Raw genomic sequence first — 25,728 nt, forward strand, 5'->3', positions numbered from 1 at the left:
TTTAAACTGCGAATTTGTTTGGACCAATGAATGAATTAATGGATTTAATGTAGTCAGTTTTTTCACTACCTGCAATTATATTTTATCTAATGACATTTGATGTATGTACTGTATGTTTGAATGCACTTTTATGGTTGAAATATACTGAATAAAGTCTCTTTTGAATTTGAATTTGAGTCACCAAGCATTAAGTCTCATACCCCACCCACCCTGTGGGGCCTCTGTCAAGGTGTAATTCCACTGGGACATAGTCCAGGAGTCCTTGTGGAAGGATATTAGAATTCTGTCGTACTGATAGCAAATCAACCGGTGTGAAGAAACAGTTACGACTGGAGTGGGTTTTGTGGGAAGGAGAACAATGTGTGAACCTGGAATCTAAGTGGTGCCACCTGTGCCATACATGTTTTAAGCCCAGAGAGTGGGCCCACTTACATTAGACAAGAGTACGGGCCAAAAGGCTTGATGATGGTGTGTCTCTAGATCTATTCATAATGGTTTTGAAATTGCCCACCAATATCAGTGTACCCAGTTGGGTATGTAACAGGGCTGTTGACAGATCATGCACTATGGAAGTAATGAGAGCCGAGGGGACTTAAACACTCCCCACCATCCATGGTTTCCCCTCTACTGTCAAGCAGGATATATCTACCAAGAAGTCCAAATGGGTGCTAGTGATAAGTAACAGAAATGTGTGGTACACAAAGATGAGCATTCATTTTACGTTCTGGACCCTCACCTTCTGCTTCACTTGGTCATAGGATTTCCTTTGCATCTGGTGGTCTTAGTGTAGTCTGGAAAGATTAGGATTTTTGAGCATTCAAAGAAGACTTAACCTTTGATTCTGGCTACATGAAGTACCAAGTCTCTGTCTTGGTAGTTGTGGAACCGTGCGAGTACCTCCCTGGGCGAAGCACCGTGAGGTGGACACAAGGTAAGTGTCTGGTGGGCGCGTTCTACAAGGAAGCAGAGGCAGATCTGATCCTTTGGTAAGAAGCCATGTAGCCACCACTCTAGGAATTTCTCTGGGGTTCTCTCACTCCACTTCCTCAGGGAAGCAGACGAATATTACATTGTCCCGACGTGAGCTCCCCTCCACATCCTCTAGGCGCGCCTCAGTCTCAGAGTTTGCTAGTAGTTTGCAGACCATTTGTTACAGGACTATCACTGTGTCTTCCAGAGCCGAGAAGGCATTGCCAATTGGATGAACATCAATTTTTTAAAACTGAACACAGAACTATCGAGGTGTTCTTCTTCCATCAGATGGCTCCTCCTCCATCTAGCCTCTGGTGGCCCACTGAACTAAATCCTTCTCCGGTACCAGCTACTTCAGCTAGAAATTTAGTGATCATGTTTGACACCGACCTTTCATTTGCGACTCAAATTTGGCAGATTTCATTGTCCCGCTTTTTGAAGTCAGGATCAGTCAGGAAGCTATTACATCTACTTCCAGTAGAGAACCAAAAGATCCTAATTTACTTACATTTGACATCATGTTTGGATTATGCTAATAACTTATATTTGGGTCTTCCTGCTTTCCTGGCTCGAAAACTTAAAATGATACAGAATGTGGCGGCCAGGTTGATTTGACAGGTCCCCTTCGGGCATCGCATCTCACCTTATTTAAAGCGCAGCTTCATTGGCTCCCAGTTGGCAGGAGGGTTGAGTTCAAAGCCCTGACATTGGTTTCAGAGCCATTAGGGGCAAAGGTCTGCGATACCTGAGAAATAGGCTTAGTAAGTACCATCAGGACAGAGCCTTGAGATCTAATCACCTGTGACTTTTGTGCATCCCGGGGATTGCCAAGCTTCGTTGAGGTGGTAGGTCTTTCTCGGCACTGACAGCTAGGTTTTTTAACTCCTTGCCTATCCACCTGTGCATGGCCGAGTACGAACACTGCTTCAAGAAAGATTTAAAAACTTGGTTCTTAAACCAAGTGTAGATACGAGTTGCCGGTTCTGTTCTTCAGTCCCTGCTTTTAAGTGCTGGTTGCCTCAGTTGAGGTAGCCACACGGTTTACAAATGACTTTGATTGACTGATTGATGTGGGTGCAGTGAGTGACTTCCCCTGCCTGCCAGGGGATGTCTGAGGGAGTCCATGGGACACCGCTCCTCCCTCCAGAGGGCTGCCATCAAGGACCGCACTGACACAGGACCACCTTTCAGCGCCACTTCTGAAAGCTTTTTTGACTTTGCACCTGCTTCCATAATACGGCACGAGGGAAGAGGAAAAGGGATTCCAATGCAAATCAGGGAACGTCTTCTTGGGATAGCACTCGAGCTACATGTGCACAAGCTCTATCTATTAAAGATGGGGTCACACAAGTGTCTGAGGCCCTTTCTGTAATACTGAAAAAGCCAAGGCGGTGCACAAAGCAGATGTATATGGTTGTTACGCTCCTGGGGTACTTTCTGTAATATGGCCCAAAATAGCTCTATTTTTATAACCCATTCATGCCCATTAGAAAAAAAAATGAAAATGAAAATATTCTTGAAAACTACTTAGCAAATTTACAGCAACCCAAGAAAATTCACTTCCTTGATTAAAGTTTTGAAGGGGGTAATGAGTGTGTTAGGTGTCAAGTCTTAGTGTCCTTAGGCTCAATCCTTGCTTATATAGTCAGAGTCAGAAGTCCTTATTTTGTAGAAAAGTTGCTCTTTATTTGTTTAGATAAAAACATGAACAGCCGACACGTGTTTCACCCCTATGGCGATTTGCTCCAGGGCTTTTTCAAGGCTATTTACAATATTTTTTGTTCTTTACAATTCTTCATCGTTTGTGCAAAAATTTCCAAAATAGAATCCGGTTTATCAATCTGGTATTCAGTTCTTGTTCCGCTACTCAAATGAATATTGTAAATAGCCTTGAAAAAGCCTTGGCGCAAATCGCCATAGGGACGAAACACGTGTCGGCTGTTCATGTTTTTATCAAAACTTTATTGTTCAAAAACTCAAGAGGTCCAGAGTTTTTTTGAGTGTGTTACCATTACAAAACCTATCTGAAAACTGATATGGACTTGGATTCTCCTGTGGACCACTCCCTCTCTGTAGAAAACTTCCTTGATTAAAGTTAGGCTTTCATGCATGTTTGGTGCAATTCTGTTCAGTTGTTTTTCTATGTGTCAGGGAGAGCAAAGCAACTCTATGGGAATAAAAATTCGAAATGTCACTTTTTTGGCCTTCTGTTACTTCTTTGTCTGGCTTCCGCTTGACTGATCTGCACAAAAGCCGAAACCAAATTCAAATCTAATTACCTTTTTTATATGATGATTTTAAATTGAAGGTATTTTAAAAATTATTTTAATATGTTATACAACGATGACAATTTCAAATTATACTAGGCTGACTAACAAAGTGTAGTTTAATTGACAAGAAACTTGCAAAATAGCTCCTTATAGCCAAGTGAGCTCTTGTTGTAATATTGGCATTACATAGAACACTTGAAATACATTTATCAATGATTGTGCAGTGAATGTGCCAAAGAGCAGGTAATACAGGGTCTGGTATTGTCCTGCTGAAGGTGGGTTACTCTGTAAGAATTCCAGATGGACAGTCACATAACAGAGTATTGATGACGTATACTATTAGTGCAATTGATTTGTATTTGTTATTTAACCCTATGTTTCTCCAGTAGATCCATGTCCGATGTCCATCAACTAATATATCATCATTGTGACAGTAGGTTCCATTGGCAACATGTCAATTGGAATGTTCACAAGGGTAATGCACTGTTGTGCATCCTGTGTACTCATTGACTCATCTCTTGAACACAACTTTTATACAGTTTTAAAATGTGCTTGGAATCTGAATATAACATCATTTGGATTCAATAAAAGGGCCATACAGAGAAAGGAAAACAACTGCCCTCTCTGTCCCGCCTCACCAGCAATCCCCAACGCTAAGCATTCTAGAATGTTTCTTTGTTTGATGACGTCTGGGGGTTTTGAGACAGCGTGGCATCCTTCCCTGGATCCCCCTTGTGGACGTGGCACAGGGCTTGTCTCTTATAAGCAACATGTGCTTGTCCAGCTCCTTCAAGATAGCTCTCTATTTACATACCCAAAGCAGTCTGTTTGCATGGCTCCAACAGGCTGCTTTACAGATCGTTCTCACTGGTTATAAATGTGTTCTACAAGGAAGCAGAGGCAGATCTGATCCTTTGGTAAGAAGCCATGTAGCCACCACTCTAGGAATTTCTCTGGGGTTCTCTCACTCCACTTCCTCAGGGAAGCAGACGAATATTACATTGTCCCGACGTGAGCTCCCCTCCACATCCTCTAGGCGCGCCTCAGTCTCAGAGTTTGCTAGTAGTTTGCAGACCATTTGTTACAGGACTATCACTGTGTCTTCCAGAGCCGAGAAGGCATTGCCAATTGGATGAACATCAATTTTTTAAAACTGAACACAGAACTATCGAGGTGTTCTTCTTCCATCAGATGGCTCCTCCTCCATCTAGCCTCTGGTGGCCCACTGAACTAAATCCTTCTCCGGTACCAGCTACTTCAGCTAGAAATTTAGTGATCATGTTTGACACCGACCTTTCATTTGCGACTCAAATTTGGCAGATTTCATTGTCCCGCTTTTTGAAGTCAGGATCAGTCAGGAAGCTATTACATCTACTTCCAGTAGAGAACCAAAAGATCCTAATTTACTTACATTTGACATCATGTTTGGATTATGCTAATAACTTATATTTGGGTCTTCCTGCTTTCCTGGCTCGAAAACTTAAAATGATACAGAATGTGGCGGCCAGGTTGATTTGACAGGTCCCCTTCGGGCATCGCATCTCACCTTATTTAAAGCGCAGCTTCATTGGCTCCCAGTTGGCAGGAGGGTTGAGTTCAAAGCCCTGACATTGGTTTCAGAGCCATTAGGGGCAAAGGTCTGCGATACCTGAGAAATAGGCTTAGTAAGTACCATCAGGACAGAGCCTTGAGATCTAATCACCTGTGACTTTTGTGCATCCCGGGGATTGCCAAGCTTCGTTGAGGTGGTAGGTCTTTCTCGGCACTGACAGCTAGGTTTTTTAACTCCTTGCCTATCCACCTGTGCATGGCCGAGTACGAACACTGCTTCAAGAAAGATTTAAAAACTTGGTTCTTAAACCAAGTGTAGATACGAGTTGCCGGTTCTGTTCTTCAGTCCCTGCTTTTAAGTGCTGGTTGCCTCAGTTGAGGTAGCCACACGGTTTACAAATGACTTTGATTGACTGATTGATGTGGGTGCAGTGAGTGACTTCCCCTGCCTGCCAGGGGATGTCTGAGGGAGTCCATGGGACACCGCTCCTCCCTCCAGAGGGCTGCCATCAAGGACCGCACTGACACAGGACCACCTTTCAGCGCCACTTCTGAAAGCTTTTTTGACTTTGCACCTGCTTCCATAATACGGCACGAGGGAAGAGGAAAAGGGATTCCAATGCAAATCAGGGAACGTCTTCTTGGGATAGCACTCGAGCTACATGTGCACAAGCTCTATCTATTAAAGATGGGGTCACACAAGTGTCTGAGGCCCTTTCTGTAATACTGAAAAAGCCAAGGCGGTGCACAAAGCAGATGTATATGGTTGTTACGCTCCTGGGGTACTTTCTGTAATATGGCCCAAAATAGCTCTATTTTTATAACCCATTCATGCCCATTAGAAAAAAAAATGAAAATGAAAATATTCTTGAAAACTACTTAGCAAATTTACAGCAACCCAAGAAAATTCACTTCCTTGATTAAAGTTTTGAAGGGGGTAATGAGTGTGTTAGGTGTCAAGTCTTAGTGTCCTTAGGCTCAATCCTTGCTTATATAGTCAGAGTCAGAAGTCCTTATTTTGTAGAAAAGTTGCTCTTTATTTGTTTAGATAAAAACATGAACAGCCGACACGTGTTTCACCCCTATGGCGATTTGCTCCAGGGCTTTTTCAAGGCTATTTACAATATTTTTTGTTCTTTACAATTCTTCATCGTTTGTGCAAAAATTTCCAAAATAGAATCCGGTTTATCAATCTGGTATTCAGTTCTTGTTCCGCTACTCAAATGAATATTGTAAATAGCCTTGAAAAAGCCTTGGCGCAAATCGCCATAGGGACGAAACACGTGTCGGCTGTTCATGTTTTTATCAAAACTTTATTGTTCAAAAACTCAAGAGGTCCAGAGTTTTTTTGAGTGTGTTACCATTACAAAACCTATCTGAAAACTGATATGGACTTGGATTCTCCTGTGGACCACTCCCTCTCTGTAGAAAACTTCCTTGATTAAAGTTAGGCTTTCATGCATGTTTGGTGCAATTCTGTTCAGTTGTTTTTCTATGTGTCAGGGAGAGCAAAGCAACTCTATGGGAATAAAAATTCGAAATGTCACTTTTTTGGCCTTCTGTTACTTCTTTGTCTGGCTTCCGCTTGACTGATCTGCACAAAAGCCGAAACCAAATTCAAATCTAATTACCTTTTTTATATGATGATTTTAAATTGAAGGTATTTTAAAAATTATTTTAATATGTTATACAACGATGACAATTTCAAATTATACTAGGCTGACTAACAAAGTGTAGTTTAATTGACAAGAAACTTGCAAAATAGCTCCTTATAGCCAAGTGAGCTCTTGTTGTAATATTGGCATTACATAGAACACTTGAAATACATTTATCAATGATTGTGCAGTGAATGTGCCAAAGAGCAGGTAATACAGGGTCTGGTATTGTCCTGCTGAAGGTGGGTTACTCTGTAAGAATTCCAGATGGACAGTCACATAACAGAGTATTGATGACGTATACTATTAGTGCAATTGATTTGTATTTGTTATTTAACCCTATGTTTCTCCAGTAGATCCATGTCCGATGTCCATCAACTAATATATCATCATTGTGACAGTAGGTTCCATTGGCAACATGTCAATTGGAATGTTCACAAGGGTAATGCACTGTTGTGCATCCTGTGTACTCATTGACTCATCTCTTGAACACAACTTTTATACAGTTTTAAAATGTGCTTGGAATCTGAATATAACATCATTTGGATTCAATAAAAGGGCCATACAGAGAAAGGAAAACAACTGCCCTCTCTGTCCCGCCTCACCAGCAATCCCCAACGCTAAGCATTCTAGAATGTTTCTTTGTTTGATGACGTCTGGGGGTTTTGAGACAGCGTGGCATCCTTCCCTGGATCCCCCTTGTGGACGTGGCACAGGGCTTGTCTCTTATAAGCAACATGTGCTTGTCCAGCTCCTTCAAGATAGCTCTCTATTTACATACCCAAAGCAGTCTGTTTGCATGGCTCCAACAGGCTGCTTTACAGATCGTTCTCACTGGTTATAAATGTGATTTTACGAACAACTGTTTAGAAACAAGATCTGCCTCCTCTGGAACAATGAAGGTGACGTTAGCAACTCGCATCCTCTGGACACTTCTTTTCTGGATTCATGGTAAGAGCAGTGAATTATTGATAAGAAGAATCGTGTTTTAAAGGACTCTTCCAAAGCATCTGTTAGCTGGCTCCTAGTTTTCATAGCTGCAGAGATTATAATACAAGATGCTTCATGTTGTCATTAATGACCTTTCTGATTTCAGAGTCAAGAGGGCAGATTGTGCTGACACAGACCCCGGAAGTCCTCGCGGTGTCCCTGGTCGAAACCATCACAATCCGATGTCAGTCCAGTTCATCCGTCCACGGCTATTTAGCCTGGTACCAGCAGGAGCGCGGAGAAGCCCCCACGCTTCTCATTTATAGCGCCACCAGTCGCCAGCCGGGGGTTTCGGACCGCTTCAGCGGCAGCGGGTTCGCCTCTGACTTCACTCTCAGCATCAGCGGGGCCGAGGCCGGCGACGCCGCGGTTTATTTCTGTCAGCAGTATGAAGCCACCCCGCTCACAGTGACACAGAGGCGAGCAAAAACTGCAGCTTCTACTTTCTGACCTCAGCCCTCTGACAACCATCAGTGCAAGAGCTGAGCGGTGCTATTCTAGGCACACAGGTGTTGAATGTCCAAACATCGAAAGAAGTTACTTCAAATTAGTTATAACATTATGTGAATTTGTAATTGTAGTGAGACATATGCGCCTGAGATCTAGTTTGGATTAACTTGAGTATTCAGCATTATATAACCCTTTTCAGCTGGGCTCTGGGGGCCTCATTTACAAAGATTGGTGTAGGGCAGCGCTGCAAGTCTTTTTCTGTGCCGCCCTGTGCCAATTCGAAAGAGCAGAAATGCACCTAATTTACAAGATATGGCGCATTCATGTCCTGTCACCTAGTAACAGCACACAATTTGCCGCTGACTGCGCGACACGCAGGGGAGCATGGGCGGGACAGCGCCCTAGTCCCACACGACGGGCGAGCAGAGCCCTTAGCGCGGCACCCCTCCCTGAGCCGACCTCATTATGCAAGCAGCCAATAGGGAGGGCTCACCTGGGAGATGGGGGCATCCCTTATGGTATAAAGGGGCGCAGCAACTATGCTCGGCCTCTCTTTCCCGCCAGGATTCCCTTAGGCTCTGCGCTGATTTCCTGCGGCTCAAGCGCTGTTCCGTTCGTTTAGGGATCGTCGTCATCTTCTAGGCTAGTTGAGTGCCACGCTCTCTCCTCCCCCCCGCCCCGTCCCTGGGTCAAGCCCAGGTTGTACAGGGGCCAGTGTTTGGATGCCACGGGGGGAGGGAGACGTGGTCATACGGCGGTCGCGACCGCATGGGCAGGCGGGCGGCGGAGCATTTCGAGTAGCTACCAGTCGGGTGGTGAGAGTTGCTCCTCGTTTTAGAGCGTTATTATTACCGGATTTATCGCCTCCAGATAAATGCGCGTCAGTGCCTTCTGTGGCCTTTCACAAATTAATGGCTGCGGGGGCGTCAGGCGGTTTCGATCAGTCAGGTAGGCCGGGTTTCAGCGCGCCCACCTCGGAGCCCTTTTTGCACACAATGCGCGCCGGCATCCTTGGCATTCCTGCCGGCGCAAGGGCAGCGCTCCGCCAAGCAAAACCGATGACCTATTAGATAAACGCGCCCCTCTGACTACCTTTACTTAGCGAGCCGAAGGTTAGACCTATTTACTGCTGCAAATCCTCAGCAATGCGGCGAGAAACGCGACCCGCTGAATCCCGTGTTACTAGCTGTTCCAGGAATTTCCTTGGTTCATAAAGAATATAGCTTCAGGCAGAGAGCAGCGTCCAACCAGAACTGCCCTCGTTTGCCTCTAGACAGAATTTTCAAAACGAGGTGTGTTTTTATGGAAACGGGCTTTATAGTTGAGCAGACGTACTTACAGATATTTTGCAATTCTAAGCCCTTTGCCTCACCCCTCCCCTGCTATCTGCCTTTATCGGGCTCGCCTAGGCGGATGAGTCCATCCAGGGCACGATTCCGGGCGTGAGCGGCCTCGTGTCCCCCTCCGGCCGTGGTGGGCTTTTGCTGTGCCCTGCCCACGGTGTGGCAAACAGCAACCAAAAGTAGCTAGGTGGGTGAGGGGCTCTGTCATTGACGTGGGCCTCCTCCAGAGCTGTGGCGGAGTACAGGGCGATCTGGAAGCAGATGGACAGTAAGGGTACCTCTGCGGCAGAAGGATACAGTCTAGATACCTCTGCTTGGCACAGTAAGGGTGCCTGAGCCAAGAACCTGGAGCCGAAGGAGGTTCCAGGAAACAGCGTCGGCGCCCCGTTAGTCCTTCGGGCGGTCGGGTGGCCTGAACCGACCGGGGGTGTGCCTCATCGCTCCGCCCTGACAGGGGGGGCGGGAGTATAACGAAGTGGTAATATACTGCACCGTCAGAACTGTCTCGCCGTGCAAGATGGCTCCTTAGGCATGCGGGTCAGCGAGGGGCTGCCGCATTGGATCGCCTGTAAGATGACCCACCTTAACAGCTACCGGTGTTGTACGAAATAAACCTGCAGCACTGCTTTCCCACAAATATGTCTCATGAGTTTCCTTTGGTATGTAAGTGGAAAATGTGCAATGCGGGGCGAGCGCTGGCGGTGTGGGCACTATGCCGCTGACCGCGCGACACGCAGGGGAGCATGGGCGGGACAGCGCCCTAGTCCCACACGACGGGCGAGCAGAGCCCTTAGCGCGGCACCCCTCCCTGAGCCGACCTCATTACGCAAGCAGCCAATAGGGAGGGCTCACCTGGGAGATGGGGGCATCCCTTATGGTATAAAGGCGCGCAGCAACCATGCTCGGCCTTTCTTTCCCGCCAGGATTCCCTTAGGCTCTGCGCTGATCCCACCCTGAACCCTGACCCAGCTGCAGAGCGGCAGGGTAAAAGTTGTGAATTTTTAATGGTCTTGTTTTGTGTTGCAGGCGGAGTCACAGGGTGATCTGGAAGCAGATGGGCAGTAAGGGTACCTCTGCGGCAGAAGGATACAGTCTAGATACCTCTGCCTGGCACAGTAAGGGTGCCTGAGCCAAGAACCTGGAGCCGAAGGAGGTTCCAGGAAACAGCGTCGGCGCCTCATTAGTCCTTCGGGCGGTCGGGGGGCCTGAACCGACTGGGGGTGTGCCTCATCGCTCCGCCCTGACAGGGGGGGCGGGAATATAACGAAATGGTAATATACTGCACCGTCAGAACTGTCTCGCCGTGCAAGATGGCTCCTTAGGCATGCGGGTCAGCGAGGGGCTGCCGCATTGGATCGCCTGTAAGATGACCCACCTTAACAGCTACCGGTGTTGTACGAAATAAACCTGCAGCACTGCTTTCCCACAAATATGTCTCATGAGTTTCCTTTGGTATGTAAGTGGATAATGTGCAATGCGGGGCGAGCGCTGGCGGTGTGGGCACTATGCTACCTAGCAACAACGGAGGCACCCTTGCATCACGGTGCAAGGGTGTCTGCAGGGTTTTAAGTCAGCCGGGTCCTGCCGAAGTTCTAACAAGCATTTGCAATGCTATCGGTCTTGCCTTTGGGACCTTTTACGTATTTAGCTATGCGGTACCTTAGCCTGGGTGCTGAAACATCTACTGTTCTTTAACATGGAGGAAAGGTAAGCAACAAACTGTGTGACACGCCAGGTATGGGAACACATGGAGAGAAATATTGCCTTTCAGTGTGAAATGGTATAGTCCAAAGCTCTGTTTTTAAAATAAAATTGGGGCCTTCGGTGGTCGAATCTACGCAAATATAAGATTTGGAAAAAATATTATTGTCTACGGGTGCTCGTGAAGACAATTTCTATGGACTGGGATCTAGAGAATGCTAACGTGATTCTGGTATTTTTCTAACCTCTGCTGGTCGTTATCTATCAAGAAAGTTGAATAGAGGCAGTTGAACAGAAAAAAGTCCCTAAGCGGAAGCAGACATGTCCTAGGGCTGATCTCCAGAGCCCACAAAGTACATAATCAATCAATCAATCAATCAAAGAGATTTATAGAGCGCACTACATACCCGTAGGGTCTCAAGGCGCTGGGGGTAGGGGGGTGCCGCTACTGCTCGAACAGCCAGGTCTTCAGCTTCTTCCTGAAGGAGAGGTGGTCTTGGGTCAGGCGCAGGTCGGTCGGGAGGGAGTTCCAGGTCTTGGCGGCCAGGTAGGAGAAGGACCTACCTCCTGTAGTCGCTCTTCTGATGCGGGGGACGGCGGCGAGGGCGTGGTTGGCTGATCTGAGGTGGCGTTTGGGAGCGTAGAAGTTGATTCGGCTGTTGAGGTAGCTCGGGCCTTGGTCGTGTAGGGCTTTGTGTGCGTGGGTGAGGAGGCGGAAGGTGATTCTTTTGTTGACGGGGAGCCAGTGTAGGTCTCTCAGATGTTCGGAGATGTGGCTGGTTCGTGGGATGTCGAGGATGAGTCTGGCTGAGGCGTTCTGGATCCGCTGGAGTCTCTTCTGGAGCTTGGCGGTGGTACCGGCGTAGAGGGCGTTGCCGTAGTCCAGTCGGCTAGTGACGAGGGCCTGGGTGACGGTCTTCCTGGTCTCGGTGGGGATCCACCAGAAGATCTTCCGTAGCATGCGTAGGATGTTGAAGCACGCCGAGGAGACGTTGTTGACTTGCCTGGTCATGGAGAGGGAGGAGTCCAGGATGAAGCCCAGGTTGTGTGCATGGTCTGTCGGTTTGGGTGCGGTGCCCAGGGCGGGAGGCCACCAGGAGTCATCCCAGGTGGAGGGTGAAGAGCCCAGGATGAGGACCTCCGTCTTGTCTGAGTTCAGTTTCAGGTGGCTGGTCGTCATCCACTCGGCTACCTCTTTCATCCCTTCGTGCAGGTTGGCTCTGGCGGCGGCCGGGTCGTTGGTCAGGGAGAGGATCAGCTGGGTGTCGTCGGCGTAGGAGATTATGCTGAGGTTGTGTTGGCGTGCGATGGCCGCTAGGGGGCTCATGTAGACGTTGAAGTGGGTGGGGCTCAGCGAGGATCCTTGAGGGACGCCGCAGATGACTTCGGTGGCCTCTGACTTGTACGGTGGTAGGCGGACTCTCTGTGTTCTTCCGTCGAGGAAGGAGATGATCCATTCCAGGGCCTTGTCCTGGATTTAGGTATATAAAGATTGTCCAGATTTAGGTATATAATCAGTATATACTAAAGTATATACAAGAGGTTTCGAATGCTCAACCTAAAAAGCAGGTACTGAGACAGGTCCCTAACAGGCTCTCCATTTTCCCTCACCCTTAGGCAAGACAAAAATCTTAACACTGCAGCAGTCCCACCCTTCACTGCCTCTGATGTAACTTCAAAGACACTTGTTATAGATCTTTCAGAGTCTCATCATTTCAGAACTTAAGCTTTTCCAATATTATATACAACAAAGCCATAGGTGTTGCCTATTTATATAACTTACAACCATTGACAAATCCAATGGTCCTGGCTTGTTGTAGGTATAATGTTACTTGTTGTATTATATATCTGGATGCAAGGACAGAAATAGAAAAATGCCAGTCAAGCAGCACATTATGCTAAGCACAGATTTTTAGTTTACATGTTTTTAAGCCACACCCTTAATTCCATTGGACCTGCCACTTTTAGACACCCCCATTTTTTTCCCACTTAAAGCCCTGGGTGTTTGCGTTGTTGACATGATTGTTTTTGTGCAGGACGGAACACCTTTCTGCACAAACACAACCACAGGAGGCATTTTCCTCATTCTATGTGTGATGCAGAATGCAGGACATATGCAAAGAGTAAAAAACGAGAACAAATGAAAACATTTCACCTCGTTACACCTGCTCTTTTTTTTGTAAATCTTGGCCAGCGTCAAAATTCATGTGTGTTGCATGGGAACACCCACAGCAATTCCCCAGGTGCGCCTCCCTGTTATGCGTTGCCTTACACCATATCTTCAAGGCCATGAAAAGCCACTCAAATTGGCTTTGCGTGTCATCGTGGATATGGGTCTTCACAATGCGCCTCCTGCGCGTCACAAAAGTAATGCGCCGGCGACGCAAACGTGTTGCAAGGGGCTAATAAATGAGCCCTGTGTTTGGATTTTCAGTGTCTATCTTCTCACCCGGTGCCAGTCACAGAGGTCCTCGCACTTGGAACAACCATAACAAACAATTTTGTGTCAATATTTTACGCTTTTTATAAACTTCCAGCACAGCAGTGTTTTTGTGTTTCAGGACTCTTTAAGAATCACAATGGACAGCAGAAATAAGCAATCACCAGACAATTAATTGTATGGCAGGTGTAAGGAGGGCAGAGGGCTGATGGCGTGGGTCACGTGGTGTGCTGAGTAAACTCAGGTTTTTGTGTACACTCTAGTCTAGGCGGTGATGAAGAAGTTAATTTCATAGTAGTATAAATGCATCCAAGAATACTCTGTGTGCAGTATATACTGAATACACTGCAGAACATGTAACATGTCTCAAGAGATATATTTAACATCTGAACAAGCATTAGAAAAGCCAAACGTTCTGGCCTTGACTAGCTTGTGCAGTAGTCAAGTCACATTTATTTGCATAGTTGCTTTATAAGGAAGGTGCACCAGCAACAAAGTCAAGATCGCAAGTTCAGACCACAGATTGTTCTTTATTTGCAAGTAAAAAATCAGCCATCAGCCAACGTGTTTAGTGCTTATCACATTAAGAACTTCATTAAGGCTTTCTATGTTAAATAGTGTGTACACAGGAATAGGAATAGCAGCTGCAGTGTTTTGCCAGGATGATCACCCATACGTCAAGGTTCATCTTGAGATCAATTTCCAAATAGTAACAGGTTGCCAGCCAAGGCACGGTAGCCAACAAACAATGATGCAACCAATGGATCATTGTTTAGAAACTGATCTCACAAGGAATAGTGACGTATGGGTGATTATTCCGGAAAAATACTGCAGCTATTTGTAGTGAGCGCGCTAACGTGGTACGTCACGTGCCTACGTGACGTAGGGTAACGTAAGGGCGCGAGGCGCGTAGCGCGGCATTAGAGCGGCATTAGAGCGCGAGCAGGCTGGGCGAAGGACATGCTATGCGCTCCTTGTACGTTACGACTGAATAAAGAGAGTAACGCTGATACCCGACTCCGAGAGTTATTGGGGGGAAGAAAAGTACATCATTACAGTGGTGACGAGGGTGGGATAACGACCCACGACCCCCACCACGCAGACTACGCGGAGAACGGCGGAACGGAGCGGAGTCACTGAGCGAGCGAGGAAGGCCCGAGGGAACGCACAGCGACCACACCCTGACCGGGCACCACAAGGAGCGCGACGCAGCCAACAGCACGAGGAACCGAGCACAGTGGGCACACAGTGACCAAGAGGCGGAGAACGGCCACACATCCGAAGCAGGAGGCCAGCCACGGTCAAGGCCCGCAGGCAACCGCATTGGCTACCCCACCTGAACAGGAAAGGGCTGAAAGGAGCAGCCCTCCACCCTTACTCAACAAGGAGGAACAAGACAGTGCACCAGGGAGCCCGAGAAGCCTGGAAAGTGCGCTGCCCACATCCAGGGGCGAAAAGATGAACACACAAGCAGGTTATGCGATAGCGCCAGTCCAGTTCCTTCCCAGACCAGGGGAGCCACTCATGAAATGGGAGGACTGGAAAGAGTACATAGATAATTTCATAGAAGTACTGGAAGACGAAAGTGAGGAGAAATTCAAACCGCCGAGAAAGAAACGCATTCTGCTGCTAAACCTAGACCCAGAAGGCCTGAGGATCTACAAAAGCTTGGTACCTAAGAAGAGGGAGGCGGACGACGATGACGTGTACGCCCACGCGATGGAAGACCTGGAGGAACACTTCAAACCCTCGGTATGTGTCTCAGTGGACAGGTTTAACTTCCAACAAAGGAAACAACTACCAGGGGAGACGGTGGAAGAGTATGTAGCGGCGTTAAGGAAACTGGCGGCCCCATGCAAGTACGCAAACTGGGAAAGTGAATTCATAAAAGACCAAGTGGTGATGCACACCACGTGCACGAGCGTACAGGACAAGCTATGGGCTGCAGGAGACACCTCGCTCAAGGACGTACTGGTGATAGTCAAGAGAGCCGAACTGGCGCGAAGGTGTGCAGCGGCCACGAAGAAAGAGAATGTGCCCAGCGGGGTGGTGAACAAGGTGGACAATGAAGAAACCCACAAAGATCACCAGGCGCGGAAACAGCCAGAAAAGGGCCCGAGCAAATGGCAAAGCAGCCCAAGCCACTCCGGCAAGCTGGCCGGAAGTAACAAACGGCCTTGCTACAGATGCGGCAGTTGGACGCACGAGGCGCACGACCGGAAGTGCCCCGCGCTTCGCGCCAAATGCATGTTTTGTGGGATCGTCGGCCATTATGAAAAAGTGTGCAGGAAGAAGGCCTCCAAAAACGCAGTGAAGTACGTGGGCCAAGAAGTGGAGGAGCCAAACGAGGCGACCGAAGAGGAGGTGGTCACAGTCCTCTGCATCTACGACGAAATCTTGAGCGTGAACGACCAAGGCCGAGGCACCGACGGAAGGAGAACGATGAAGCCGATCATGGACATGACGATAGGGGGTGTGGAAGTCCAAGTGGTGGCAGACACGGGGTCACCGTACACCATAATTCCAAGAAAAGTATGGGAGGAGAAGTTTGCTCCGCAACTGGGCCCCGAGCTGGATAAGCTGGACTACGCCCCGTCACATATAATGGAGATCGAATCCCCATGGCCGGATGCAGAAAGCTGAACTTTGAGTTCAGGGGCAGGGCGGCCAGGTGTAAACTATACGTCTCCGAGAAAGGCCCTTCTGTCCTGGGGTGGCTCGACCAAGGAGACCTGGGGATCAAACTGGACCCAGGTGGCAAGGTGCAGATATTGATGACGGAGCCGGAAGAAGAGATGAACACGAACAGGTGGAGGAAGGAGTTCCCAACGGTCTTTGGCGGATCAGTAGGAAGGCTCGACAAATTCGCGCACAAGATCATACTCAGAGAAGGAGCAGTGCCGGTGGCTCACAAGGTGAGGAACATCCCGTTGGCAGTGAGGGAAGACGTGAAGGAGGAGCTACGGCAGCTAGAGAAAAGAGGAATCATCGAACCGATTACCTGTGCCGAGTGGCTGGCGCCGTTGGTGGTGGTGAAGAAACCCAACGGCAAGGTCCGTCTATGCGTAGACCTGCGCGAGTTGAACAAAAACATAGTGGTAGAGAAGTTCCCTCTTCCCCGGATAGAAGAAATGCTGGCCAGCACAAGGGGCATTCAGTGGTACTCCACCATAGACTTAACATCGGCGTATCACCAGATCGCATTACACCCGGAGAGTCGCAGTTTGACATCATTCATAACTCCCTTCGGGTGCTATCGATTCCGCCGCATGCCGTTCGGGCTAGCCTCGGCGGCTGCGGTGTTCCAAAAACTAATGCACCAGTTGTTCCAGGACGTTCGGGGAGTTCAATACTTTCAAGATGACATTTTGGTGATGGGTCGCGACAGAGCTGACCATGACAAGAAACTGGACGCGGTATTGAGTATCCTGGAAAGGAAGGGCCTCACGGCAGAGTGGGCTAAGTGCCGCATAGGAATGGAAAAAGTGACGTACTTGGGCCACGAGATAAGTGCACGAGGAGTGACCCCCAAGAGGAAAAACGTGAAAGCGATCTGCGACGCACCCTCGCCAGCCAACAAAGAAGAGGTCAGATCGTTCCTGGGCATGGCAGAATATTACGGGAAGTTCATAGAGCATTTCGCCTCAAAGACCCATCACATGAGGCTACTAACCAGAGAGAACAGTGAATTCCGGTGGTCAGAGGAAGCCCAGCAGGAATTTGAGGGAATAAAAAGAGAAGTGGCAGGGGCGATCCCTCTACAGGGGTTTGACCCCCAAGGAAGCACAATACTCACGACGGATGCCAGTGATAAAGGACTGGGTGCAGTCCTCATGCAAGACCGCGGCCAGGGGAGAGTGGAAACAATATGCTTCGCGTCCCGCACCCTTAATGACACTGAAAAAAAGTACAGTGTGATCGAAAAAGAAATGTTAGCAGTGGTGTGGGCCATGTCCCGGTTTCGGCAGTTCCTGTGGGGCACCAGGTTCCGGTTGAGGACCGACCACAAGCCCTTGCTCAAGGTACTCACATCCAGTGGACACGCAGATGCAACGCCGAGGATCTCGAAAATGTCGCTCAAACTGATGGAATTCCGATATGATGTGGAGCACATCCCAGGGAATAAGAACAGGGTGGCGGACTACCTGAGTCGGGCGGCAGCGATGGAAACCAGCATAGAATGCAGTGAGGCAGCGGAAGAGTGGGTTGCGCTCACCGAAGACCTAGAAACGTCCATAAGCAAGCAAGAATGGAAATTGGCCTATGAAGAGGACCCCGTCCTAGAAGAAGTGAAGGCACATATCGTACGGGGTTGGCCGGACAAAAGCAAGACAGGAAGAGGCCTCATCCCCTACTTTGAAGTGAGAGAGGAACTATCTATGGATGACCAGGGCGTATTTGTCTACAGAGGGGAGAGAGTCATACCTCCGGAAAAAATGATCTCCCGGTTAATGGACATGTTACACGAAGGCCACCTGGGTGCGGGGAAGTTGAAACTAAGAGCCAAGCAGAATTATTGGTGGTCCGGAATGGACATAAGAGCGGAAAGACACGTTAGAGAATGTCCGAGGTGCCAGGGCGCGGACAAAACACTGAAACCATTACGCCCCGCCCTGGGAAAAATAGATCCTCCACAAAATCCGTGGGAGGAACTGTCCATAGACATACTAGGCCCAGTGCTAAATGCACAAGGAATACAGAAGTATATATGCGTAATGATGGATCGCTATTCCAAATGGCCGGAATTGAAGATCGAAGAAACCATGGACACGGAAATGATAGTGAGCTTCATGGCGGAAACATTTGTGAGAGAGGGCATCCCAAAGTGTGTTCTAAGCGACAATGGACCCCAGTTCCGGTCTGAGAAATGGTCTCAGTTCATGCAGAGAAACGGTATTGTGGCAAAACACACGTCCATATATCATCCCGCGGGAAATGGCTTGGTGGAGCGTTTCAATAGAGTGGTGATGGGCTCGATACAAGCAGCGATTTCAGACAATAAAGACTGGGAAGCAGAGATTTGGCACATGGTGTGGGCGTACCGGATAACGCCCACGAACACTGGTTATAGTCCCTTCCAGATCCTTAGAGGCCGGGAGCCCTTCACTCAGGACAACAGAGTATGGAAAGAAAGAGTAATTAAGAGCGAGTGGTCACCGGCAGTGGTGCAAGCCAACCTGGAGAGAGCACAAGCGGTGTACACCAAACACTACGATGCACGGAGGAATGTAAAGGACACAGCTTTAGAAAAAGGAGAATGGGTGAGAGTAAGACTGGCCACATTGCAGAAAAAGGGGGAAAGTAAATACAGCAAGCCCCTACAAGTAGTGGAAGTCAAGGGCAGAGCGGCCTTGCTAAGCGACGGCAATGTGTGGTCGCAGGACCGCATGGCCAGGTGCAATAAAATACTCCGCTGGAGAGGCAATGGAAATGAAAGAGGAGGAGAGAACAGCAGTGATGACCCCTGTGAGTATGGGGGAGAGGATCTAGACATTGGTGAGAGAAGGCAAGAGGTTCAAGAGGCGAGTGGAGAGCAGCAGATTGAAGAGGACAGAAGTCAGAGTGAGACTAGCGCGGCTGCGCTAGGGGGTGGTCAAGGAGAAGCAGCAACAACCGCCACATCCCCGGTAAGACTGACGAGAAGGGGCAGGACGGTGGTCCCACCAGCGAGGTTCAGAGACTATGACATGAGTTAGGACTTGTACATATAGTTGTTGGAAAAAGGGGAGATATGTAGTGAGCGCGCTAACGTGGTACGTCACGAGCCTACGTGACGTAGGGTAACGTAAGGGCGCGAGGCGCGTAGCGCGGCATTAGAGCGGCATTAGAGCGCGAGCAGGCTGGGCGAAGGACATGCTATGCGCTCCTTGTATGTTACGACTGAATAAAGAGAGTAACGCTGATACCCGACTCCGAGAGTTATTGGGGGGAAGAAAAGACAGCTCTGATGAAGATCTTAATGTGATAAGAACGAAACGAGTTGGCCGATGACTGATTTTTTACATGCAAATAAAGAAAAATATTTGGACAGAACTTGCAATCTTGATTTTGTTGCTGGTGCACTTTCCTTATAAAGCAATCAAATCTTCTCTGGATTCCAGTGGCGCTAAACAACGGCAAGTGCTGGAAGTAGGACTATACAATATATCCACAACAGGGATTGAGGTGCTGAATTTGTGGTCAGCCATTGGGAGCTTTTGTATCTAATCGTTTATTTGCATAGTTAATTACAACCTTTGCCTACCGTCCCTGTAATATGTATAAAACCAAACCTAATACATTAATTTGAGATACATATAATACAATTCTAAAAAACCTTATTTTGGCATCAACTAAGGGTCTCTGCTGTCACGCAGTGACCCTCCTTATTATGAAATTCAATATAGTATTTATAAATACTAGAAAACAAAGTGCGAGTAGCCCAGCCAGGGTCCTTTGGTGGCCAAATATTGATCCTGTCCTTGCTCAGTTCACAGGTGAGGTGTGGGTGCCTTGTGCAGATCAATTTTCAAGCAAGTTGCCAGTCCTTAGTGCTGCATTTTCCTCTTGCCCTCAGACTGTTGAATCCGACTTGCGCCTGTCGTTGGCCGAAATGCAGATGTTTGGTGCCTCACCATAATCTTTTAAGTGGACCCCCTTTGCTTCTTACTTTGCCCCCTAACAGCTATTTGTAAGGAGCAAATTACTCATGCAGTTAGTATTCCTACATAACTACTCGGGTTTTGATTAATTCCCAGGAAAGATGGTGATGATTTTTTCAAAACCGAGCTCTTAAAACTAGCCAGATGTTGCTGCTTAGTTGTCTTTCCTGAAGCGAGAGTTTAGGTCTTTTTCTACAGCTGCTAAAATAACTTTAAAGCTTAATTTTTTTAAGTAATGAGAATGTTTAGAAACATGCTTTTAATCTGTTAGTTGGAATTGATATAATTTATATTCTATGTATTTTGACTTTGTAGATATTGTGTGGCTGCTCCAGGAAGAAGGCGCTGGCCGCCGAAACGCGCGTAGAGACCAAATTTTGATGCCACTTACTCTTATATTTTAATTTTTAAAAAAACTGTGTATGAATTTATCATATGTAATTGTTAGGTATATAATGTGATTTTATAATTGTCAATTGATGTTACATGAATGATTTTCTACTTGTGTTAAATGTTTAATAAAAGCCTGTTTTTTTAGCTAGCTGTAGTTTACTTTTATATCGTATCTGATTTACATGTGATTTGTACCGCCAAATGTCCTGGGTTGTTACTTTTCATTCGTAAAACCAAACCTAATACATTAATTTGAGATACAAATAATACAATTCTAAAAAACCTTATTTTGGCATCAACTAAGGGTTTCTGCTATCACGCAGTGACCCTCGTTATTATGAAATTCAATCTAGTATTAATAAATACTAGAAAACAAAGTGCGAGTAGCCAGACAAGGGTCCTTTGGTGGCCAAATATTGTGCATGTCCTTGCTCAGTTCACAGGTAAGGTGTGGGTGCCTTGTGCACATCAATTTTCAAGCAAGTTGCCAGTCTTTGGTGCTGTATTCTCCTCCTGCCTCAGACTGTTGAATCAGACTTGCGCCTGTCGTTGGCCGAAATGCAGATGTTTGGTGCGTAACCATATTCTTTTAAGTGAACCCCTTTGTTGCTTACTTTGCCCCCTAACAGCTATTTGTAAGGAGCAAATTACTCATGCAGTTAGTTATCCTGTATAACTAGCCGGGGTTTGATCAATTCCCAGGAATGATGGTGTTGATTTTTTCAAAACCGAGTACTTAAAACTAGCCAGATGTTGCTGCTTAGTTGTCTTTCCTGAAGCGAGAGTTTTAGGTGCCAGTTCCTTGTGGTGTTTGGAACTCCTGCCCAAGGAGGTCTCTGCTGGTGAGATGTTTCTGAGAAACTCAGTCCTTGCCTGTTTGCTTGCCCAGTTCTTTTAGGATCGGTTTTATAAATGTTACCCTCTTGCAGGCTAAGGGAATTGTAGAGCCACTTAACCAAGTGATTACTGCTTGACTGAAAGAGCAGGTTTGTAAGTTGACTAGTGTTGGTTTCAACAATTGTTTCCTATGAGGAGGGGAACCGGACATAGGCAAAAGATATGTATGAACGTGTCTCGCTTGTATCCACGAAGCCGGCATTCCTGGTTTTGACCCTGATTATTCCAAGCTGGAATGAGATCTTTGGTGCCTTTGATCCTGAAGCGAAATAATATGAATTGATAGTTTAAGACCTGGGAGAAGTGCACAGCGAGATATTCCTGGGGTCTCAAGTTTGTATGTGAGCCAATCACGGCCCAGGGGTGCTGTCTGAATGCGAATACATTTTTGTCTCTTAATTGGTATAGGATCTTGAATTCCGAATTCATTGATAGCCTGGCTTAAGTGTTTTCCCCGTGTACCTTTCACATTGCCTTATTTCTGCTCTTCAATTTCCCGCCAGTAATAGTTGCATGCATGTTTCAAAAAGAAAAGTACGAAAGCATACAGGAGCCTAATCATAGCTGCCAAAGCAGAAAAACAAAATGCTAAATAAAAAAAATGCATAAACATGATATAAATTTAATAGCTCAGTAAAGTGATTTCAAAGGATGCAGTGGAACATGTACATAAGCCATTTTGGTGAACACCCATTACAACGAAGAGAGAACATCGCAGGTGCATTACAACGCACAGTTTACATCGTGGGAACCTTTACAGTGTATGCTATTACATCGTGCATGCTGTTACATCGCAGGTTTTCACATTGCGCATGCTGTTACATCGAATATACGGAAAGAAACGGATAGAAACTGTGAACAGTGGTGCGCGTATGGTTTATGCAACGAATATACGGATATAAACAGTGGATGGACGTTTAAAATACACGCTGAACAGTGGTACGCATTTATTTTATGCACAAACCGTGGGGCATATTACCTAGAAGTGCGTTAGTAAACACACAACGCACATTCCCATATCGCCGGCTATCGCCGGATTTCTTTGCCGTGATAACGCGCAATTATCTATGCGCATCACGTAGGCGAAATGAAATCCGGCGATAGTCGGCGATAAGGCCCATTAGCGCATGAAAGCAAATGTTCTTTTCACGCGCTAATGTGTTCCTTGATAATATGGGGGGGTGGATTCAGCTTTATGATCCACACCCCCATGTTATCAATGCCCTAACACCTGGTCAGAGCAGGCATTGGGAGACCTGCGATAAACGAGTTTATCGCAGGTCTCCCTCTCCCAACGCCTGCCTTGGTAATATGGTGTTCCCACCTCCAACCACATTTTACATGTGGTTGGACATGACATGGGAATGACCACTTTGCATGTCATTAGCGATGTTTGTCGCCGACATGCAAAGTGGGCTTGAGCCAGGCATTAAAATGCCCTTGTGGATAGGGCTCTAGAAGTATCGCCGCTTTCTCAGCACAAATCGCCGAAAAAGCGGCGATAATTCCCCTTGCTAATTTGCATGCCCCCGTGTTATTGTGAACATTTATTAGCTGAAGGCCATATAAAAATCATACGCATTTATTTTATTTACAAACAGTGTTATTAGTGGATGGACATTTAAAATACACGCTGAGCTGCACGTGACCACAACCAACCCTGCACCCACCCCCACCTGGTCTCTGGGACACCAAATAGGAGACAATGCTGCGATCCTGTTGGGTGAACTAAGTAAGCTCTATAGCCATGTGCTACTCACGTTCACAGGCAGCTTTACACCCACGGACTGAGGAGCTCCTGCATGCTTCCTGAAACAGGTAGCATAGAACTGGGATGACCCATTGCGGCACTGCCATCCTCTGCCTCACTCTGGTCTCTGAGCCTCCGTGCCCATCTGCAGTGTTACTGCCTCAGCCTTCTCTCATCGCAGAATTCCCTCCCAAAACCCTTCCCGCTCTGGTTCAAGGTCTTATTTGGGACATGCTGCACGGGAAGCGGCTGGGTAAAAGCAACGGAACTGACGTGACCCGCACTATTAACAAAAAATAAATAAATACATTAAAAAAACTCCAGTGATAAGCAGTCAGATGGCTGGACGGAGGGATGAAAGGGGGGATGGATGGAGGAAAGGGTGGGTGGATATGGATGAAAGGGTAGATGGATGAATGATGGGTAGACGGATGGATTAAAGGGTGGGTGGATATGGATGAAAGGGTGGATGGAGGAAGGATGTACGGATGAAAGGGTGGATATGGCTGAAAGGGTGAGTGGATGAAGGATGGACAGATGAAAGGGTGGATATGGCTGAAAGGGTGGGTGGATGAAGGATGGACGGATGAAAGGGTGGGTGGATGAATGATGAGTGGATGGATGGATGGATGAAAGTGTGGGTGGATATGGATGAAAGGGTGGGTGGATAAATGATGGGTGGATGGATGGATGGATGTGTGAAAAGGTGGATGGATGGATGTGTGAAAAGATGGGTGGATGAATGGTGGATGGATGTGTGAAAAGGTGGGTGGATGGATGGATGGAGGGATGAAAGGGGGGTGGATGGATGAAAGGGTGGATGGATGGATGAAAGGGTGGATGGATGGATGAAAGGGTGGATGGATGAAGGGTGTTCGGTTGGACGGATGAAAGGGTGGGTGGATGAATGATTAGTGTTTTTTAAGCCTTGGGACAGGTTTATCATGACTACATTTCACACGGCTACTTGGGAGCAGGAGAAGCAGCCCAATGTTGTTTATCATGGTGATTACACTGATAATCCGACTGAGTGTGTTGGACAGCAAAAGTAACCACTTTTTACCTTTTTTCAGGAGGAGAACACCCTTTCCCTACACGCATTAAAAATTAGGTTCCCTTACCACACCCCATCACTCGCTCCTAAACATCCGCCCCCAAATTTACCCATGAACATCGGATGTGGAAAATACAGTCATAAAGGATCTCTCTGACAAAAGCTGTAGCCCACTGATCTGCATCCAAAACTACTGCGGATTGTAAATAGCGAGTATGTGAAAAAGAAGGGACTCGCTGCCACCAAGTGGCAGAAACTATAAACGCAGTCTGCCGTGTTTTAGGCTACAACCGAGTGCTGGGACCACAAGATTTGAATATTTGAAACAACTTCTGTACGCAAAAAATGTTACACGTGCATACTGCACATTCCAATGGGCAAATGTATTACCCAGGACCTACTTACACAGATAATCAGACTGAGCGTGTTGGGAAAACCCTGCTCATCGGGATTACGAATTTCTAAATGCAATATCACTAAGTGTCGTGAGGTGGAGGGGGTCGGAGGGGGTCGGGGGGGGGGGGGGGGGTCGGGGGAGGTCAGTAGGGGCCAGGTGTTAGAGGCGGGATCCCGCACGTGGTAAGACACAAAGAACGCGATGTAATGTCGTGCGATTTGGCAGTCTGCGATGTTATGTACTTTCCAAATGGAAACAGCGCATTAGCCTTGCAACAGCGCGCAATGTAGAAATTGCCGATTTTGTGGTCTTTGCGATGTATTAAACGCGTCGTAACAGCACGCAGGAACATTTAATTCTTACTGGCAAAATCAAAAGGTACTATTTGCTTTGAACTACTATTCCTGAAGAAAGATGCCTTGTTCCACTGTGCGATAAAAGTTCATTCCCTTGAGCCGGCTGGATAGGGGGGACGAGGGGGGGGGGTCTGTTCACCTCCAGCGGTGGGCTTTGCCCCATTTGACAATTAGATGTCCCAGGCAGGCAAATGTCAGCTGATGTCTATCAGTGGCCCATTTGTCCATAATCCCAGGGAGTGTCACTGTAGTAGATAGTGCAGCAGCTGTAGATTTTAGCACCTGCACAACTTGGGTATGGATAGAGGACCATTAGGGCAGGATGCGGGGACAAGACCAAATTATGTGATAGAAGGAACCCTCGGTCAGTGTACGGCATGGAAATCTGAAATGAAATGAAAGCAGGATTTATATAGCGCATGGCTGCCCGGGAGCGTCCCAGCGCTGAGATTGCATATACAACTGAGGGGGGGGGGGGGCAGAGGGGGAAGGGACAGTTTTATTGTGGGAAAAGGTGAGTCTTGAGTAGATTCCGAAATTTCATGTAGTTGGGTTCGGCACGTAACTGGGTTGGCAGGGCGTTCCATAGAGTTGCGGCTATAACCGAGAAGCGGCGTCCTCCAGTGCGGGCTTTCTTTACTCTATGGACAGTAGCCAGGTTACATTGGGAGGAACGAAGGGACCTGTTGGGTTTGTATGGGTAGAGCATGGTCTTCGGCATCGGAGGCCCTAGGTTTTGCATGGCTCTATGGGTGGTGTATAGGGCCTTGAATTTGACCCTTTCTCGGATCGGCAACCAATGAAGTGCCTTTAGGGCTGGTTTGGCTGATGCTCTTCGAAGGGTTCCTGTCAGAATCCTCGCTGCAGC

The sequence above is a fragment of the Lissotriton vulgaris genome, chromosome 3_2 (genome assembly GCF_964263255.1).
Source record: "Lissotriton vulgaris chromosome 3_2, aLisVul1.2, whole genome shotgun sequence".
Classification (NCBI taxonomy): Eukaryota; Metazoa; Chordata; class Amphibia; order Caudata; family Salamandridae; genus Lissotriton; species Lissotriton vulgaris.